The following is an 18,347-nucleotide window of genomic DNA, read 5'->3' on the forward strand; positions in this document are numbered from 1 at the left end:
AATCAACCACTTTGCCAGGAGCCCCAGTTCCTTTTCTGGGAGGCTCCAGAAAGCGAGATTGGGCACTCCACATTTGCTTTGCTGTCCCAGCCCTGTGGGTGGAAAGAACTGGGGCGTGTATGAGACACACATGCGCCTGCACACAGGAGTGTGCATTGATACACACACTTACATATTCGGCATTGGACCCGCTTCCTAGCATGAACTCCAGAAACTTTTGTGATTTCCTGAGCAATAGGGATGCCGGGAGAATCCTGACTCAGGTCTCCTGAAACCTTTATAATTTCCTGAGTTGAAGGAGCCTCTGGCCCCCAGCTCCAAAATCCCTTGGAATTTCTGGTGAGAGGAGCATCTTTCAGGCGGATGAGCTGACCCTTGGCTGCTCCTCAGTAGCCTCCGGACCGGCTGGTTGCCATGGGAACCAGCCTGGGAGAAGACGAGGAGCTGAAGGTTGAGTTGACCCTAAGAAGTCTAATCAATCATGCCTACATTATAAAGCCACAAACTCTCCCGAAGACAGGTTTGGAGAGCTTCCAGGTAGCTGCCCTTGGAGTGGGGGCCCCTCAGAGAGGTCCTTTGTCCCTTCTGTCTCCTGTCTCCTCTCCAACAGCCTTCGTAATCCGTGAGTGACATACGTGAGGTGCCCTCCGGAGTCTGAATGCTGTGCCCTCAAAGTCATCAGACCTAAGGACAGGGCCTTGCCAGCCCGGGTTTCTAGCCACTGGGCCAGGGGGACAGGGCACAAGTGGGGGCTTGTGGCTGGCATCTGGGGCCTCAGCCTGGGGACCTGAACCTGGGTCCAGGAGGACAGCGCATGCTGAGTGAAGGACCCCAGCTGATGTCATATCCTGAGGTGAAGGACAGAGTGAGGCATAGAGCACACTGGGTTCTCCCCATGGCTGCCTGCTCACCTGCGCTGAGTTGCTGCCCCACCTAGGCCTTCTCCTGCTGCCTGGGCTCCATGCCCTGCACTGTGCGCCCTCCCCCAGGCTGCTCTCTTGGCCCCACGCGGGCAGCTGTGCCCCTGCTGTGGGCTGCAGCGCCTGGCCACAGGCCCTGTCCTCCCGGGTGCACAGGCTCCTGCCACCCACACCGGACGCCCCTCATCCCAGCCCTGGTCCCCGCACAACTTGCCTCTCTGTGTCCCTGGCCCCATACCCCTGACCACAGACAGATGGCTGTCTCCACTGGCTTGAATGGGTCTGTCCTTCACTGCTGTAACAAAACACCTGGGGCGGAGTGCTGCAGCAGAGTCAATTTGCTCACAGTGTTGGAGCTGAAGGTCTTCAGGAGGCCACCAGTTCAGACTCTGGGGAGGAGATGGCCTTGACGCAGGTGGTGAGACTTGAAGCCAGGTGGCAGGAAGGGGCTGGCCTAGTTGTTTTTTAACAATCACTGTCTTGAGCGTGGCTAGCTCGCTGTTAGTCCCTTCCCAGCACAACGCCAGGGACCCGGTCATCTTGCCCTAAACTCCAGCTCTTAAAGGTTACAAGACGCAGTCCCCTGGAGGACTGAACTCAGCACTTGGGGTCCCCTCAGACCCCTGCAAACCCCAGGACCCCACACGGTGGCTGTGAACCTACTGGCAGGAAGGGGAGGGAGAATGACAGACCCCAGCTCCCTGTCCTTTGAGCTCATTTTTAGTAGACTCGTTCCCTTGAGAGTCACTCCCCTTTGGGGTGCTGGCTGGGTCTGTTAAGCTACACTTGCCTGGAGAGCCTCAGCCCCCTGCACCCCTACTGCCTGCCAGGCCCTCAGCTGAAGCCACAGGAAGACGCTGCTGGCTGAACCCCTTTCCCCGCCCGCACAGTGGCCTGGCAGGACCCATGGTCTGCCCCCTTTCTGTCTTGCACGCCAAGAATGGAGTCCATGTTTCCTTTTCATATCTTTACTCCCTGGAGGCCATGCATGTAGAGGAGGTTGTAGAGCTTGCTGAATCCAAACACCATATGAGTGTATGTATTTCCATTGATTTTTCTTTCTAGGATATACTCTTTTTTGGGGGGCTATCAGGGACCTAACTCGGGACCTTGAACTTTCGAGGCAGGTGCCAGAACCACTGAGCTAAGTCCCCGGCCCTCTAGGATATACTCTTCAAAACAATTCAGCTTCTTGTAGTCCTTTCTGGTGGAAGATGTGAATTGTCCACCGTACAGAAGAGAAAGATGTTTACTTTTCTCATCTAAAGGACAGGAAAGGAGAGCTGGGTGTGTGGGGGGCACATCTGTGAACCTAGCACTCGGGGCCTGAGGCAGGAGGATTGCAGTGAGTTCAAGGCCAGCCCAGCCTATGTAGTGAAACCTTGTCTCAAAAAACAAACAAACAAACACACAAACACACATCTATTTCCATCTGCAGAGACCCGGCCCCAGTTGCCCCTCCAAGGAGGAACTGCAGCTGTGGCGGGAGACCTGCCTGGCTCTGCTGGTCTTAGCTTGGATTCGTGTGACCCATCGTCCCACAGTGGGGCAATCCAGGCTGCTCCTCATCATCAGACTATGAACTTTGACCCACAGGCATCCTCTCACTCCCAGCATCCTGCACCGTCTGGGGAGAGAGCAACCCTCATATGCAGAGCATGACTTGGCCACATTAGCTCCGGAGCACGTCCTCTGTGGCCTCGTCACTGACCTCGACCATGTTCTTTGGATTTTTATCATTTCAAGAGTTGTAATCTTCTCCTGGCAGGTCCTGCTGTGACCATGGAGAGCTGGTTGGAGAAAGAAGGGTTGGGGACTCTTCCTGACAAGCTCCCTTCCACTCGTGGGCTGCATTCCGACTCCCCCAGAAGATGCCACACCCCAGCTCCTGGGGCTCTCAACGCCCCTCACACGGAGCAGTGCAGTGCAGACCTGGCTCGGTTTAGGACTGCGGGCCGGGCGCTTGCCTCAGGTTGTCTATGGGCCTCCCGAAGGCACAGGAGCTCTCCGAGGGGCGAGGCAGGGATTCACTGCACAGTTGGGAGAGGAGGAGCAAAGTGGTCACGGGGTGCAGGTGCTGGGGTGAGCCAAACCCAGGAGCAGAGTCTCCTGGTGCTCGGGCGGGGGCGATGCCCTGTGGTGACCCCCTTCACCCAGTGGGACAGATGGGCTTCACTTCCAAACTAGGAAAGAATAAATTCGTTGCATTAAGTCACCCATGGTAACTTCTGCAGCCACTACAAGAAACAAATACAGTATCTTCTCTTTCAAATGTTTCTAACTTCTTCTTTAGCCTATATTTTTATAAACTCGTATTCTTTCTAATCAATTTGCTGTGGGGTTATCGCTAAGAAAATCTTTCATATTTTCAATTTCCTTAGATATTGAGTTACAAACTAATGGTTTGGGTTTTTTTTGTACCTGGGATCGGACTCAGGTCCTTACACTTGCGCAGCAGGTGGCAAAACCACTGAGCTAAATCCCTGGCCCTGTTTTGTTTGTTTTTTGAGGCAGGGTCTCACTATGTAGTTCAGGCTGGCCCTGAACTCACTATGTTGCCCAGGCTGGCCTTGGATTTGCCACGATCCTCCTGACTCAGCCTCCTGAGTGCTGGAATTACAGGCATGTGCCTCCATGCCTTGCAAACTAATTGAATAAACAGTGAGCATCTGCTACTGCTTGGGAGCTGCTGAGGCCCTTGTGCGGTCAGTTGTAAGGAATAAAGACGGGGTGGGAGCAGGGCTTGGTGGTAGAGCGCTTGCTTAGCATGTGTGAGGCCCGGGCTCAATCCCAGTGCCACAAACAAAGAATAAATTCAAACCCCATCCTAAAGCATCCATAAATTAACCTTGAAACAGTTTAATAATGCTAAGTGTGTAATTAATGCAGAGATAAGTGTCAGAGCCAGGGGGCAATGGGAATCCAGGAAGAGGGGTCACTTGTGGGGCTGACGACGTCGGGTGGGTTTTTCAAGGTGGGCAGATTTGGGACAAAATGGAAGGAGCTGCGATTTCACCCTTCAGTCAGTGACAACTTGCCAAAAAATTCCCTCCTTGCTTTTATAACTTTCAGCACTGCAAAAGTAATCTAGGCTTTTGTTAAAACATTTCAGAAACCTAAAGCTTACAACACAAAATTGCCCTCTAATCCCGCTGCTCCCAGAGAAAAGCTTCTCTGACGAGTGGATGAATTATGTCCTTCCAGGTTTTTCTGCCCAGACAGTAATGTGTTTTGGTAATGGTTACAGAAAGCGCTCGGCAGCCTGCCATTAGGGCTTCTCAGCAAAATAAAAAGGAAAGACACATTTTAAGATGATTAATCCTTTGGCACCAAGCTCACAGATCTCCCAAATCCTTCCTCCATACAGTGTGGACCACACTGACAGCAGGGACAGGACAGAGCATTTAAAGTCAGCTACAGTACCTCGGGCAGAAGTAGCGGAGGGGCCAGAGGCCCCGAATGTGTGAGGCTCTGGGCATGACACACAGCGCCAGAAAAAAATGAAAATAAAAATCAGGGTAGGGGCTGTGGTAGTAGCTGATCAAGTCAGGGCTTTTTCTTTTCTTCTTTTCTTTTTTTCTTTTGAGACAAGTCACTAAGTTGCCCAGGCTGGCCTTAAACTTGCAATCCTCCTGACTCAGCTTCACAGAGTGCTGGGATTAGAGGTGTGCGTCACTCCATCCGGCAAGGGCTGACTCGTATTGTTTCAAGCTATTGGGTCACATAAAGAAAAATGAATTCCTCTCTTTACCTTTTAGAGACAGGAAAATAGAAAAAAAATTCCCGTCATCTACATTTTAAGATATTTGTTGGACCAGGGATTTAGCTCAGTGGTTTCGCCGCCTGCTGCACAAGCGCAAGGACCCAAGTTCAATCCCCAGTACCCCCCCCCAAAAAGATATTTCTGTGCTCCAAAGTAACAGCAGCCCAAAAGAGAAGGGACTGCTGTCTCAGCAGTCAGGGCAGAATAGAGGCAGTATTTTCTGCATAATGATTTCTTCTGATTAAGAAGGCTTTATGTGGGCCGGGGATTTAGCTCAGCGGTTCCGCCGGCTGCCTTGCAAGTACAAGGTCCCAAGTTTGATCCCTGGTACCAACAAACAAACAAACAAACAAGGCATTATGTAAGGCTGGGGATTTAGCTCAGTGGTGCCAACACCTGCCTTGAAAGCGCAAGGTTCTGAGTTTGATTCACGGTACCAAAAAATAAAAATAAAAAAGAAGGCATTGTGTAATCATGAAAGCATTAATAGAAAACGTGGGAAATATTAAAATATTGACAAGTGAAACAAGAAACAAAAGCCATCCAGAATTCTGGCATTCAGCTGTAACCAACACATACATTTTCATCTACTTCCTTTTCAGACATTTTCCTCTGCAAATATGTATTTACTTTTAAAAATGAAATTGGGCCTGGTGTGGTGGTGTTTGCCTACAATCCCAGCTCCTGGGAGGCTGAGGCAGGAGGATCACTTCGAGTTTGAGACCAGCCTGGGCTACATAGTGAGTTCAAAGTCAGCCTGAACTGCATAGGGAGACCCTGTCTCAAAACAATAATAACAAAAGGATAATACATGGGGCCAGGGATTTAGCTCAGTGGTTCTGCCACCTGCCTTGCAAGCACAAGGTCCCGAGTTCCATCTCCAGTACCAAAAAAGAGGATGATACAAGATGCTTTTGCTGCCCCAGAACTGGAGATCGAACTCAGGACCCAGCACTTCCTAGGTGAGTGGTCTACCACTGAGCTGCAGCGCCAATCATGAATGACCTAATTCCATGACAATGTGTCGTGTCGTGAGCCTCTTCTCATGTCTTGGAACATTTTTAGAAGTTTATTTTTCAATTGGTATTTTTATTCTTTTTGTTAATTAAGCAGGGGTACAATTTCATTTCAAAAAGGCAAAAACAAAACAAAACATCCTTCCCCCTTGCAGGAGCACGCGCAGTGAACACGAAAGTCTCCCACGCTCTGGCTAAGCAGCCCTCGAATGCGACCTCCCGTGACCATAACTCCAAGTTTGGTACCGGGAGCCTGAAATAGCTTGGCCAGAGGCTACCACGCGATTGGCGAACACCACGGGGCAGGGCTGTTTTTTCTGGAGAGCCGACGTTAAACATGGGGAGCGCGTCACCACACAGAGCCTGTGGACGCCTCCGTGTTTCAGTATCTGTTCACATAAAGTCTCCACTTAGTAAGTGTTCTGGAGGCTGAACGTAGGAAGCTCTCTCTGCTCTCGGAGCTGTCCCGCCGCTGCCCCTCCTCCCTGAGCCTGGACTGAGGCCGGCGCCCAGGGCCCCACTGCGGTGATTCCCAGCCCTGCCTGATCCTCTGCATTCCCTGATGCGTCTGGCTTGGTTCTAATTTCTGGCTATCAGGAACGACGTTTCTAGTGAACATTTTGTCCACAGATTTGCACATTTGCCTTTTCTTAAGATAAATTTCTAGACACAGAAGTGCCAAATTGCAGAGTACATTACTGTTTGTGCTTTCAAGCCAGTCCTGGTGGCACAGACCTATAATCCTAGCACTCTGGGAGGATGAGGCAGGAGAATCCCAAATTCAAATCCAGCCTCGGCAATTTATCAATTTAGTGTGACATTGTCTCAAAATTAAAAAAAAAAAATTAAACGGGCTGAGGATGTAGCTCATTGCAAAGGCCCTGGGTTCAGTCCCCAGCACTGAAAAAAAAAAAAAATCCTTTCAAATCCTTTCTGTATTCTCATCACTAGCACATGAAAATGCCTTTTAAAATCTGATTTAAATGATTGAGTACTAGCCTGGTGTGGTGGCACATACCTGTAATCCTAGCATTCAGGAGGCTGAGGCAGGGGGATTGCTGTGAGTTCAAGGCTAGCCTGGGCTACATAGTGAGACCCTGTGTCAAAAAAAAAAAAGATAATGTTTCAATTTATGAATGTCTCATGATTTATTTAATTTCCTACTTCACCATTTCTAATATTTTTCATTGCTATAAATAATAGTATAGTAAACACCCTTTGTAATCCTCATGTGAATCTCTTATTTTCCGAAGATAAATTCTTTGATATGCACTTACAGAGTCAAAAGCAAGGAGTTTCAGGACGTTTTGATTTTTATCACCTTCAGGTCAGTATGTAGGTTCATGATTACTTTGGGATTTTACTCGGTGCTAAGTAGAGAAAGCTACATCCAGCTAGGAATTTAGCTCAGTGGTTCTGCCGCCTGCTTCAAAAGTGCAAGGTCCTGAGTTCAATTCCAGGTACCCCCCCAAAAAAAACAAAGAAAGAAAGAAAGCTACATCCAGACTCATGCCCCTGGTGTCACCTGCAGGCTGCTGTCCCTTAATTTCCTTTCTGGTGGTGTTTTAGGCTCAAGATTCTACCCTGTCCCCATTCCAGTTTCGACTCTGGCTTAAGCAGGAGATAAAAAGTGCGCATGAATTTGGGCACATTTCAAAGTGGAACTTACTTGCCTGTCAACATGAGGCACTGAGCTAACATGGCAACCCTCCGAAGGCCAGGGATCAGCAGGGCTTCATCCCCTTGATGAGCAGGACAGGAAGGAAAACCTTTAGTGGACTCCTTTCAAATGGATATTTATCTTTTGGTACTGGGGACTGAATAGAGGGCTGTACCATCAAGCTCTATCCACAGCCCTTTTGGCCTTTTAAACAAATTTTTGAGACGTGGTCTTGCTACTGTAAATTGCCCCGGCTAGCTTAAACTTGAGGTCCTCTTGCTTCAGCCTCTTAAGTAGCTGAGATTATAGGTGTGTGCCACTACCATACCTGAACGTCATACCTAGACGCCAGTGGACGTTTTATGGAAATTTCCCATTTATAGAGCCCAAGAAAAATAAAAATTATTTCCCCAAAAGGGTAGCAGTTAATCTATTTAAATATATTCTTTAGCCAGGCGCATAGGACTGTACACTTATAGTTCCAGTTACTTGGTAGGCTGAGGCAGGAGGCTCACTTGAGCCCAGGAGTTTAGGGATAGCCTGGGGAAAATGGTGAGACCCTGACATTTTGTTTTTGTTTTTTTGGTACCGGAGATCGAACTCGGGACCTTGCACTGCCAGTCAGGCGGCGGCACCACTGAGCTACATCCCCGACCCTAGGTGCTGAGCATTGAGACAGTCGCCGCCGCCCCTCCTGGCCCGGTCCCTGGCCCACTGGGTCCCAGCCCCCTCTCTCTGTCCCTCCTTACCCCCCGCGGGCCGCCAGGCGCCGGGGTCCTCGCTGCGCCCCGCCCCGAGGACCCCGCCCACTCGAGGCCCCGCCCCGTGCGGTCCTCCAGGACGGCGGGTGACCGCGGGCTGCCGAGCCTCGCCAAGTCTGGGGCGCTGCGCCGCGCCTCGGTGGTTTTCCGTGGGGAGCGCCCGGAGCCCTGCCCACCGGCGATCCACTGGTGCTTGTGGCTGACGCTTGAATCGTAAAGCAAGTCAGGTTTCGGCCAGAGGGGAGGCCTCGCGAAAGGCTTTGTTCCTGTTTCAGAAAACCGTAAATTGAAGGAGGGCGGTTTATTTCTCTATTTCCTGGGTTCCCTGAAAACTCCTCCAGAGGTATCAGCTTTAAGGTCAAAGAGCTTTCATGGTGTCGGCCGGGTAAACAGAGCTTGTACACACACAGGCACTCACTCTCTTGGTGTTTTTGGTTTTGAGACAGGGTCTTGTTACCTCAAACTGTGTGTTCCAGGCTGGGCTCAAACTTCCCATCCTCCCGAGTCAGTCTCCTCAGTCTCCTGGGATTCCAGGTGTGCACCACCACTTAGAATTTAATGATAGTTTTGTAACGGACCTGGCAAACGGAGATGTGAAAGCTAGAATTGCTGGGCGTAGCACACCTGGAATCCCAGCACTCTGGAGGCTGAGGCAGGAGGATCGCCATGAGTTCAAGGCCAGCCTGGGCTACACAGGGAGAGCCTGTCTCAAAAAACAAATAAACACACACTCTCTCTCTCTAACAACTAAAAAAACCAACCTAGAAATTTTTCCTTTAGAGACAAGAGGGCAGTCCTGAAGGAACCTCTAAAAAGTGTGGCTAAGCATGACAATCACCCAGTTATCTGGGCCTCAGAACGCTCCTGGGCACGTCTTTGTGACCACTCTATGCTCTACAGCAAACTCTGCCTGCTCCTCCATGGCCCTCTGTCTGGACCAAAACTATTCAGCCGCACAAAGGACCTGGCTCCTGGTGCTGGGTTGGACCCTGGCCGCTCCTCATGAAGGCTGGGCTGTGTTTATTCGGGCTGCAAAGCCCACCAGCCCTTCCCTGTCAGAGGTAGAGTACCTGTGCTGCTGAACTCCGGTCTCACCTGTGTGACTGAGGTGATGGGACAGGCCCGGGCCGGTGGCTGGGCTTCCTCCTCAGGCTGCTTTCCATGGCAGAGTCTGAGACCCTGTTTGGCCTCTTCACAGGGTGGCAGCCTGGGCACTGCCGGGGCTGAGCTGAGGCTGCTTCCCCCGCATACCCCCAGCCCACACTTCCACACGGGTCGGTGGGCACAGCAGCCCAGCACAGGGCATGGCTTCCTGACTTCCACAACGGTTAGGAAGACAGATGCTGTTTTCCTTCTGATACTGACAGTGGAACCCAGGGCCTTCACACGAAGCTACATCCCCAGCCAGCTTTGTTTTGTTTCATTTTGTTTTGTTTGAGACAAGGTCTTGCTATGTACTTCAGCCCAGCCTTGAACTGAGTATGTAGCCAGTGTTGGCCTTGAACTTGAAGCAATCCTCCTGCCTCAGCCTCCCAAGTGCTGGGATTACAGACGTGGTCCACAAACCCCAGTTTTCCCAGCGTTTTTTTAAAATTTAAGGCAGACTCTTACTAAGTCTCTAAGTTGCCCAAGCTGGCCTTGAACTTGTGACTGTCCTGCCTCAGGCACCCAGAGGGCTGAGATTACAGGCCTGAATCTGATGCCATTCTAACTCCAGATCCTTCATATATCAACTGGATTTTCTCTGTAGAAGCTTTTGTAATGTTCTTTTTTATCCCCAATGTTCTGAAATTTCATGAGAATCAAGGAATAGATCTGATAAACGAGTTGGAGCCTTGCTTGGTTGGATTTCAGGTTCTGCTCAGCTTTATGCTTCAGGGTCTGGGTGACCTCCTATTACTTCATTAATCTAGTTTGAGGCACCCTGAAAACCTGTCCTAACTCCACTTTCACCTATACACAGCTTATAATTTACTTCAAGAATGGAAATCATTCCACTGTTTTAGGATATCTGCTTCATTATTTTGAGGCAGGATCTTGCTATTTTGCCCAGGCTGACCTTGAACTTTCGATTCTCCCACCTCAGTTGTGTAGCTGGTGAGCGCTGCTGCTCCTGGCCTCCAGACTCTGATATGAAGAAACCATGTTTGCTATTATTTTTATTTTTTGTGGGCACTGTGTACACTAGGCAAGCACTCTACCACCAAGCTCTGTCTCCAGCCCGCTCAAAAATTTTATCTGAGACAGGGCCTCGCTAAGTTGCCAAGCTGGCCTTGGACTTGGAACTTTCCTGCTTCAGCCTCCTGAGGAGCTGGGATTCCAGGTGTTCACCACCACACTCAGCTCGCTGTTATTTTTCTGTCCTGCTGGGGAACCCAAATAATTAAGGGATCTTAGTAAATGCAGACATCGAGCGAAGCCCGGAGTCTTCCAAAAAGTGAGCTGTCCATTGTGCACTTCCTGCTGGAAAAAGAAACTGTGAGCTTCCCCTCTTACCTTTTGTTCTGATCAGTTCTCTCCTGAAAGCCACTCCTGTCCACAAGAATTCAGAAAAGACTTGATCTCCCTGCGTGTGGCAGTTCACCGTAAATGGACCGATTTTCAGTGAATACATTGTTCAATAGCTAGTTGTTTCCCTTCTAAGATGTTACACACACTTAATACATGGTATAGAGCTTTGAAATTTGTTACCTCATTAAAATATCTGCAGTGATTCCCTGATGGAACTGGGTTATGTAATTAACCTAGCTGAAAATGTGTTCTGTGGTGATATTCTGGTGTCTCCACAGTGCGCATTCTGAGAATCTATCTGTACCGTATGAAGGCAGAACAGGACAAGAGAGAGGACCTTCCCAAAGAGGAAACAAAGTAAAGCACGGCGGAACTGTTATGATGTGATTCTCATTCCTGGGCACAAACTGATCTTAATATCCAAGGTCAAATTCACCAACCACAAACTAAAAAGAATGAAATTCTCTGTTTCTGGGAGTAAATGGGGATGTTTAATTTCTTAACTTCAATCCAAGTGACCTGAGTATAATCCCAGGCTGGAAAGTGATTGTGAATGAATTAGTGAAATTCACTCTTGTGTGTTAAATCCTGTGTGAAGAAAGAAATGCTGCATGGAAGGGCTTTAGTGAGCGTAAAGTATGTGAAACAACCCCAATGTACTGCAGAAGCAGAAGATACTCGCTTACTTCACACAGGGAAAACTTCTCTGCCAGTCAGCATTATGGGCGGGATGATTTCACAGGTCTCATTGCAATTCAGATTTTTTTTTTCAAGTACTGGGGATTGAGCTCAGGACCTTAAGCTTTTGAGGCAGGTGAGGCGCCACTGAGCTAAATCCCTGGTCCTGCAGTTCACATTTAATTGATGCACGTTTCAAGGATCATATTTTGAACAAAAATGAAACTATCAGCAAGAGTGTGGTTTTTCCAGTGTCCAGTCTCCAGGTGACCCACCGCTTTACACACAATAGCTACTATACATAAAGATTACACTCCTGTTCCCCCTTCACACTCGCTTGTTTGAATCTTTCAGGCAATTCTCTTTGCAGCAAAAATGTATCTCATAATCTCCAAGGTGAAAAATTCATTGTTGTTTGTCCAAGACCAAAACCTTCATCTTAGCTTAATTAGGTAATAACTTAATACAGTATGAGTTTGAGGGCCTCTAGGATAGAAGTAGGGACTCACACATAGTAGGCAACTGCTCTACCACGAAGCTACACCCTAGGCCCAAGATAAGCTTTTTTTTTTTTGAGATAGGGTGTGACAAACAGCAGAGGAATGAGACCACCCAAGCAGGGCAGTGGACGGTAATGAGGCACAGGTCCCAAATGAGGGTGATAAAGCCATCAATGGTGAACAAAGAAAAAGCAGAGAGCTTTATAGGGGACTGGGAAGGGGTCTGGCACTTCTGTCCCCAACAAGGGTCAGAGCAAATATTTGTGGTTGGGGTTCATGCAGCGATCCAGGCAGATGTGTGGATGTTATCAGGTATCTTGGTGCTGGATGATGGATGATGTTGTGCTGCCCTTTGTAGTCCCTTTGTAGTCCCTTTGTAGTCTTATCCCTTTTTTTTTTTTTTGGTACTGGGGATTGAACTCGGGTCCTTGCGCTTGCGAAGCAGGCAGCAAAACCACTGAGCTAAATCCACCGGCCCTCTTATCTCTTTTCTATAACATCCCATTCCGTGTTCTGCCTGCTCTGAGACATACAGCCTGTTACTAGGTGGAGACCACATGCTCATATCTGATCTTTAGCCACCTGAAGGAACAGCGTGTTTTTGCTGAGGGCTGTGGTTTTTTGTATCTGGTGAAACTGTAGCTTGGAATTAAACAACATATTCATTAACCAGGCCATGGGCAGATCAGGCCTGACACTGGGTAAATGGTCCAGGTTGGCCCTTAGGTGCTGCGCAGGGACTGTGATTGCAGGTTATACCACTATGCCCCGCCAGATGTGCATTTTTAAAAACTGAAATGTAAGCTTTTGGGCTGGGCTAGGTTGTGAAGCTCTGGTGCAATCTCAGTAGGGCTGGGGTGGGCCAGGCGGGGCTCTTTCACCTGGGTTGATGACTTCGTTTCTCTGAGCCCCTGTAATGTAAGGGGGTTTGTTTAGCACCAGCCATCCCTTAAAATTCTATTTCTGTCTGACTTTATAACATACAACTATAACATTTTCTAGCAAAATCAAACTTTTTTTTTTTTTTTGGTGCCAGGGATCAAACTCGGGACCTTGGGCTTGTGAGGTAGGCGGCAGAACAACTGAACTAAATCCCTGGCCCAAAACCAAACTTCTTGCTAAACAACAAAGCCAATGGAATCTGCTGAGTAGTTTTTCTACCTGCAGCTTACAATCCATCGGTAAATCATGAAATCAAGAGTGGGTTGCACCACCTGCCAGCATTTTTTTTTTTTTTCTGCCAGCGTGCTTAAAAAACCAAAACCAAAATAGAATTAAATAGAAGAGTACAGGAAATCTCAGACTGCCCTCAGTAGTAAGGGAAATGATGGGTTTTTTTTGTTTTTTCCATTAAGTTTATTGGTACATTTTAGGTATATAGTACAGTTACATTCATCATTGGGATCTTGTACCTACCTGTACATGATGTATCTTGGTTCTTATTTTTTTCCCCTCCCCTGCCCTCCCTTCACCCCCTCCACCCTTCCCTATTTACAGAGACTTTATTTCCATTTTTTTTCATATTTTTCTTTTCCCTTATTTCCTTTCCCCTGCCCCTCCCACTTCCCCTGCTCCTTTAGACCTTTTCTTCCTATTACACAATATCAATTATACATTTTAAAAATTACCATATCAAGATTTAGACTACATTACCACAGATTTTACAGAATTTAAAAGGATATAGAAAGCATATAACAAAAATCTTTCTTGAAATAAATTTGACAACTGGGAAATGATGCTTTGTGAGGCACCTATTTCCATTTCATAAACTGTAGGCACCTTGTGAACACAGTGGGTCAGGATGGAAACTCCTGAGATGTCTGAGAGACACTGCTGTGAAGCTGTGATGGTCAGGAAGCGGCTGCAAGGAGCCCCTGAGGACCCAAGGAAGCCTCCCTCCCAACAAAGGGCACGAGGTTGGATTTTCTCCACTGCTCCATTGAAACGTTTCCACATATGAAATGGCACATGCTGGGAATGCAGGCTGTTTTCTTTTAAGCCAGGCAGCATTTTCAAAACTGGAAAACAAGCCCCACCCTTCTAGTTTTTTGGTTTAAAAAAGTCATTTAAATCTAAAGAAAGCTGGCCAGGCGTGGTGGTACATGCTGTAATTCAAGCACTCTGGAGGCTGAGACAGGAGGATCGCTGTGAGTTTGAGGCCAGCCTGGGGTACATAGTGAGTTCAAGGGCAGCCTGAACCACATAGTAATATGCTGTCTTGAAAAACTGAAAAAAACCTCCCAGAACCAAACTAAATAAAACTATATGTTAATGAAGGACCCTAGTTAGCAAGACAGACTCCATATTGTTGCTTAACCTGCCTGTCCTTTAGATGAACTCAGAAGGAGGAAGCTTAGAAACCTCCTCCCCTTAGAAAGTCCCTTTAGAAATAACAATTAATCAACTATTGTTTTACAAATGTTCTAACAGCAGGACGTTCTGCTTCTGTACCTTTCCCTTGCTTTGCTAGTTCTATCCCATAGTGGGGCCTAGAAACTGTTGGCCTCAAAGGTGTATAAAACATGTTTGTCTCCCCCTAGTCAGGGTTCGAGTCCGATGCTTGGCTCGGGTCCCAGCTGGTAATAAACTCCTGTGTGGCTTTAATATCAGTCTCTGGTTGGTTCTTTCTCCCTGGGTCTAACATTCTTGGAGGCCCCAGCGAGTTGGCCAGCTGCTCTGGAGCTTATTATCTTGGAGCCATTGCTTCTTTTTAGGAGAGACCAGGATTGGACATCGGCGGTGTTTGGCCCCTCTGGACACCGGTCTGCAGGGGAGACCACCCTGACGTATTCCGGGGCTCCGGGCAGACCAGTCCCAGTCGGGCCCTATTGCCGATCAACCAACCCATAGGAGCTTATCGGGAAAGCCTCTAGAGGTAAGAATCGAATGATTCTGAGTGTACTGTGGGTAGGTAGGAGGAAGCCAGACACGGCACAGGTTCCCCTACCTACAGTCTCTTCACGACGGCAAGCAGACTCACTGGGTCAGAGTCCTCAGAAGAGTGACTCCCTGGGTGGGGTCCGTATCCATTCGGCCCCAGAGGTTTTACTTGGCCAAAGTTTGTCTTTGTTTATTGTTGTCTGTCTGCTTGCTGTGTGCTTTTTGCGTTTTCACAGGCTAAAATTACGGGTTCCTCACAAATCCACAGAAGGAACTCCACTTGACTGTGTTTTTTTTGTTGTTGTTTTTTTTTTTGGTACCGGGGATTGAACTCAGGACCTTGCACTTGCAAGGCAGACACTGGAACCACTGAGCTAAATCCCCAGTCATTGATTGTATTTTGAATAACTTCAAAAAAATTGTATTCCACAGACAAGGAAGATGAATATGGCATGAAATTTTCTAAAGGCAAAGTACAAACCCTGTGTCAATTAGAATGGCCTAGTTTTGGAGTCAGTTGGCCCCCTGTGGGAACTTATTCTATGCACATTGCTTGCAAGGTTTGGAATGTGGCCACAGGAGTCAGGGCCCCACAGCATCTGGATCAATTCCCATATATCGATATCTGGATTGATACGTTGGAAGATTCCCCCTAAATATTTTATACAATATACAGATCCCGATTGACCTTTGACAACCCTGAATTGGAGAAGGGAAAATCGGAACCTACCAGAAAAAGAGTCCCTCTCTGATGGTTGTGTCAACAAGTAAAGGTGTTCTCCAGTCTGACCCTAAGGACGATTTGCGCCTACCTCCCCATCATCATTCGGGTGGAGTTGGCGCCCGGGGGAGGGGCCCTGAATCTCCCACTGGAGGCCCCCCGGTTCCGGTTCCGGATTCTTCGGACCAAATCCGCTCACCTCTCCATACTCGACTGGGACAGGACTACGGTCCATCAGCCCTGTCTTCCTCCCTTTTTCCTTTAAAACAGACAGAGCCTGGGGGAGGATTGATTTATGTCCCTTTTACAACTAGTAATCTTTATAATTGGAAACATCAAAATTCCCCCTTCTCTGAAAAACCTCAGGCATTAATCTTTCTTCTTGAGTCTGTTTTTCATACCCATCAGCCAACTTGGGATGATTGCCAGCAGCTTTTACAGATCCTGTTCACCACTGAGGAGCAGGACTGCATTTATCAACAGGCAGTCAAAGAGGCCCTGGGGCCAAACCCCGGTGTCACTCCTGGAACCCCGGGGTATTCGGCCAGGGCTGAGGCTGCAGTTCCGTCCCGGCACCCCAAATGGGACCCCAGTGATGATGATGGTAGGAGGAGGCTGGGGACCTACTGTCAGCACTTATTAAGGGGACTCCAGGCAGCTGCCAGAAAGCCCACTAATTTGAGTAAGGTAAGAGGTTTGCCAGGGAAAAACAGTCTCCGGCTATGTTTTTAGAGAGACTCTTGGAAGCCTATAGAGTTTTCACTCCTATTGAGCCAGAGGCTCCCAAAAATGCACCAGCTTTAAATTTGGCCTTTGTTTCCCAGTTGGTCCAGACATTAGAAAAAAATTACAGAAATTGGAGGGATTTGAGGGAAAAAATAGGACTGAACTCCTGAGCATAGCCCAGAAAGTTTATGATAACCGTGATGCCCCTGAGGAAGTCCTAGCCAAGAAACTGGGGAAAGTCACTATTGCTGCACTCCAGGCACAAGAGACAGTCCCTCTGGACAGAAGGAGGGGGAAGCCCCTCAGGGACTCACACTGTCCCCACTTGGGGAGGAACCAATGTGATAGATGCAAGAGGACTGGACATTGGAAAAATGAATGTCCCTATGGGGAGAAAGGAGCCCCCTCCAAGGACAAACTGGAGGTTTTGATGATACAGGAAGAAGAGGACTAGGGGGGTCAGGGCTCTTATCTGTTAAGCCCCTGGGAGCCCAGGGTAAAAGCCAAAGTAGGGGGCAAAATTATAAATTTCCTGGTTGATACAGGAGCAGCACATTCAGTTCTGACCCAACCACTAGTGCCAATGACCAAAAGAAAAACTTTTGTTCAGGGAGCCACTGGCACCACTACTACAGGCTTCCCTTGGAGTACAGAAAGGACAGTGGACCTTGGGCGCCACAGGGTGACACACTTGTTCCTTGTGATCTTGGATTGCCTATACCCATTGCTGGGAAGGGACTTACTCGAAAAGTTAAGAGCTACAATATCCTTTGAGGACCAGCATGCTAGTCTTTCAATTGGTAACAAACCTGCCAAAATTCTTGTTACTTGCCCCCATCAGAGGAATATCTGTTGCTCCCTGATATCACACCTATGGACTCAAAAACCCCAGACTCTCAATTTCTTCAGGAATTGACCACCTTGTGTCCTAGAGTATGGGCAGAGACTAACCCCCCAGGACTGGCCACCCATTAACCCCCAGTGGTAGTCACTCTACATGCCACCGTGACTCCAATTGCAGTAAAACAATATCCAATCAGACAAAAAGCCAAAGAAAAAATCTGGACTCACATCGAGAGGCTCCTTGCTGCTGGAATCCTCATGCCCTGTAAGTCCCCCTGGAACACCCCTCTCCTTCCAGTCCAAAAACCAGGCACAGATGACTTCCAACCAGTCCAGGACTTGAGAGAAGTCAACAAGAGGGTGGAAACCATTCACCCCATGGTCCCAAATCCTTACACATTACTGAGCTTAATTCCCCCGGAGAAACAGATCTACACCATTCTGGATCTCAAGGATGCCTTCTTCAGTAACCCACTGGCCAAGGTAAGCCAGCTCTTATTTGCCTTTGAATGGATGGACCCAGATGGCAGCTACTCTGGTCAATTGACTTGGACTAGATTACCACAGGGTTTTAAAAACTCCCCAACTCTCTTTGATGAAGCCCTGAACAGACTTGTCCCCATTTCGAGCCACCCACCTGGAGGTGACTCTATTACAGTATGTAGATGACCTGTTGATCACAGCAAAAGACACCGACATGTGTCAAAAAGCTACCTGAGATCTTTTAAGGCCAGCCTAAACTACATAGTGAGACCCTATTTTTTTTGTTTTGTTTAGTTTTTGGTCCTGGGGATCGAACTTGGGTCCTTGTGCTTGCAAGGCATGCAGCAGAACCACTGAGCTAAATCCCCAGCCCCTGAGATCTTTTAAAGTTGTTAGAACAACTAGGTTACCAGGTCTCAGCCAAGAAGGCCCAATTATGTGTAACTAAGGTCACATACTTAGGCTACTGGCTCACTAAAGCAAACAGACTGCTTTCTCCTCAGAGGATACAGGCTGTCCTACAAATCCCCCCACCCACCACTAAGAGACAAGTACGAGAATTTTTAGGGACAGTGGGATATTGTAGGCTGTGGATCCTGGGTTTTGCCAAGATTGCCAAACCACTTTACTCAGCACCGGGGGGGGGGTGGGGGGGTGGGGGACCACCACTCCCCTAGTGTGGACAGAAAAAGAGGAAGCCGCCTTTTTGGCTGTAAAGGAAGCCCTTTAGTGTCAGCACCAGCTCTGGCCCTACCTGATGTCACCAAGCCCTTTCGGTTGTTTGTGGCTGAATGAGGGGGCATAGCCAAAGGAGTGCTAGCCCAGGCATTAGGGCCTTGGAACAGACCTGTGGCCTACCTGTCTAAAAGACTTGATCCTGTGGCA

The 18,347-nt window shown here is 48.4% G+C and overlaps 1 long non-coding RNA gene across 1 annotated transcript; it reads right to left on the minus strand.

The window, feature by feature from the left end:
• Positions 1 to 5,720: 5,720 nt before the first annotated feature.
• Positions 5,721 to 8,169, minus strand: LOC147830532 (uncharacterized). The gene is made up of 3 exons (XR_015451057.1): positions 8,109 to 8,169; positions 6,718 to 6,796; positions 5,721 to 6,088 (listed from the first exon to the last, which is right to left on the minus strand). It is a non-coding gene; the product is annotated as an uncharacterized LOC147830532 (long non-coding RNA).
• Positions 8,170 to 18,347: the final 10,178 nt, after the last annotated feature.

Source organism: Heterocephalus glaber, unplaced genomic scaffold, assembly GCF_053883595.1.
Source record: "Heterocephalus glaber isolate CG9 unplaced genomic scaffold, H.glaber_assembly_v1.0 deba00000122, whole genome shotgun sequence".
Lineage (NCBI taxonomy): Eukaryota > Metazoa > Chordata > Mammalia > Rodentia > Bathyergidae > Heterocephalus > Heterocephalus glaber.